Below are 3,565 nucleotides of genomic sequence, written 5' to 3'. Positions count from 1 at the left end.
CGTTGATCTGAAATGGAAAGACTGATAAACAATAATTCAATAGAGAAGAACATATTTTATGTACTGAAACTGCAATACTTTCCCTCGTAGATACATTGAAGATTGCAAGGGATCGAATATTACCTTGTTTTGATTAGAATGGGGAGATAACCAAGTGCCCAGATGCGCAAATGTGGTCGAGACTTAAAGGAGGATGAACTGAATCGGTGTAGAGGCTTGTTGCATTTGGTTCTATACATTCATGGGGAACTCTGACCGGTGGATTCTCTTTGTTTGAATCAGAGGGCTGTGAGTAAATGGAAATCAAATTTGAAATTCAAGAATATGGCGCCCACTGCCAGGTATTTCACTCGCCTCAATTGTCAATTTGGGCTTGAAACGTGGCGGGAGCTTTCGGAGAAAGACATCACAAATGGATTTCAAATTTCGTTTGGAAATCGCTTCGTCTCTTTCTCAATATGATCACGACTTTTTTTCAAATGGGCTTCAAATTTCGTTTCGAAGCCGCTCCCTCTCCTTTTCAATATGATCGTGACTTTTTTTTAGAGATATCTCGTACAAATTTTACCAGTTATAAATTAAATTTGAGGATATTTTTGAATTGTTTATATAAATTAAATTTGAGGGTATTTTTGAATTGTTCAAGTATTTTATTTCTTTAGATTTATTTTACCATTATAAATTAAATTTGAAGATTTTTTTTGAATCGTTCAAGTATTTTATTTCTTTAGATTTATTTTAATTATATAGTGAATAATTTGAATTAAAATTTAAGGAATTTTAATGTATTTGGATCTTAAAAAAACATTAAAATTACTTTACGACTTTTTTGAATTGTTTTAAGTATTTAATGTCTTTAGATTTATTTTAATTAGATAGTCAGTAATTTGAATTATAATTTAATGAATTTTAATGTATTGGGATCTTAAAAAATGAAACATTTAGATTACTTTTGAATTATAATATGATGAATTTTAATGTATTTAGATTTTAAGAAACTGAAATATTTAGTTTACTTTTTTCATAAATGTTATTGACATATGCATCTTAATTTTATACAATTATAAATAAAAGTTTTTGTATTTTTTAATTGTTTAATTATTTTATGTTTTGATATTTATTTTGATTATATTTTAAGTAATTATGTTGGAGTGTCAACTCATCAGACTTTTTGGAAATCTAGCGGATTTCTTCCTGTAATTTTGCAAATATTTTTGAGGTCAAATCTTGATTTGTGTTGTTTAAACTGGTTTTTTAACTACAACACCCTCAAAAACCCCTTGGGCACTTTGATTGTGAAAATTTCACCTGTCAGAACTTGTGGTTTCAATGAATCCTTACCGAATTCTAGAAAAATTAGATGGAAAATAAACTAGAATTTTTTTCAAAAAGTTTGATAAGTAGACACTCCTAATTATGTTTATAAGAGTGTTTATTTTGGAATAGGGTTTCTAGAATTTTAATTTATTATTCTAAAGGACATGTCAATTTTGGAATAGGGATTCTAGAATTTTAATTTAATTATCAATGATTATTAAGTGTGTAGTCAAACTAATAGATAAAATGGTCTTTTTACGAGCACTTGCTTTTGTCAACTTTACCCAAAATCCAGTAGATATTTTCAAGAATTATAAGTTTAAATTATTTAATCTATAAAGTTCTAGGACTCATGGGTTTATTAAGTTGTTGAATTAACTTATGTGTTCAAAATTTCATTTTAAACAACAAGAAATCACAATCTTGTTCTAAATTATATTGGTGAATTCTGGCTAGAAAATCCATTTCGTCTATTAGTTAGACTACTCCATTATTAAGTGGATGGTCACCCCCTTTGACTTTGAACCTCACATCATCCTCTAAAAACTGAAGGAGTGTGACATAGTATATAACCTCCGATCATTCTCAATCTTGCCTCATCCTGAAGGGTTGTCGAAGGGTTTGAAAAAGTTCTCCATCACTTCAGGGGAAAGTAGAGGTAGAGGTAGGAAATCAAATTTGACAAAAGAAAAAGAGTTTGATTGAAAGGAGTTAGTAATTGGTAAACATTAAACCATCCAAGGGGTGCTCAGAGCAGTGAAATCCCTAAGAGGGGTTTTAAAATGAAATTGTTATCTATAAATTGTAGAGGGTTAACATGCCCCTTCAAAAGACATGATTTGAAGAGGATAGTTGACAACAGTTCCCCAAACCTAATGTTCTTGGAAGAAATTCTAGGAGATGGTGAATCAATGTCCAGATGTCTGGAAGCTCTTCTAAGTGGGTGGTCTTTCATAGGGTTAGACATGAGAAGAAGGTTGAGAGTGTTGGTGGTGGGATGGAATGGGAGGTTTATTCAAGTGAAGAACTCTTTGAGTGTGTAGCATGACCTTGGGTTGGAGGTTTTTCTATAGAACTTGGCTCTTCTAAGTTAATTTTCAATGTTCAATAACCTTGTAGGACTTCCTGATGGAATAATAAGATAAAAATAGTATAAGTGTGCTATGTGCATTAGTCTCAGAGGAAGCACGCAGAATCAGCAAGACTAAAGCATTAAAGACCATTGTATCTTCTAAATAATGGTGTCGATTCATTTCTATGAGCCTTGTTGAGATTTGACATTATGGACTATATGTCCATGGATATTTGCTTGAAAAAGTCTTTGTTGTTGAATTGATGAGACCTTATGACTGACACATTTGATGCATACCTATCAAGGCTCGGTAAAACAAATTCCAACCTCCATATCAAGGTTGTGATGGATGAACCTGGGAATCTTCTTCCTTATGTGTTTGACTCCCTAATGAAAGAGGGAGTTGGTTGTTGAACTAAATAAGAGTAATCTTGGGTTAATGCCCTATTTGGAACTAGACGCCTAAAGTTTCCCTTGGGAAAGGGGAGAATTTATCAAGATTCTATTATAGGCCTATGATCATCATGTGTAGGTAGCTAATTGGATTGCAAGGATTCTCTTATTAACTCAGAAGTATTGATGATAGAAAAAGCACAACCAGTGGTTAGTTTTGGCTCTCCTATGATGAGGAGAATCTATATCATATGATTTTCTTCCACTTGGATTCTCCAGACACACCAAATCTATACATGTCATCCTCCTAGGTAAAAATTGAGGCTTATGGTAATCTAGATCAATTTAGATATCCCCTTCCTAGATATGAGAAGGTGGGCCTCTTTCTCTATATAAAATCAACCAAAATATATAACCCTAACTCCCTATTTTACATCCAAAAGGATATTGAAGGATTTAATATATTTTTTTATAATTGCACATGATCCATCATTGTGAAGGTACTCGATGACCCATGCTACTTGCATGGATATTTTCAATCTTAAAAACCATCTTAGAGGAGGAAAACATTCATGCAAATGACCATGAAGAGTTTCATGAGGCATGAACTCAGGCACAAAGCCTTTCACCTGTCTCCTCACAATAGCCCAATAGATTAACTAGCTACTATGGTGGAGTTGTCATATAATTTCAAGACCTAAATAAAATATCTATTGTTGTTACAAGATTACAACCTACACAAGGGGTATCAAAATACACGCCTTTGGTTGTATCAATTTCTAT

Source organism: Pinus tabuliformis, chromosome 1_2 (assembly GCF_031772625.1).
Source record: "Pinus tabuliformis cultivar Carrire ecotype Pingquan chromosome 1_2, CPIR1, whole genome shotgun sequence".
NCBI classification, from domain to species: Eukaryota; Viridiplantae; Streptophyta; class Pinopsida; order Pinales; family Pinaceae; genus Pinus; species Pinus tabuliformis.
Note: the sequence above shows the minus strand (reverse complement) of the source record.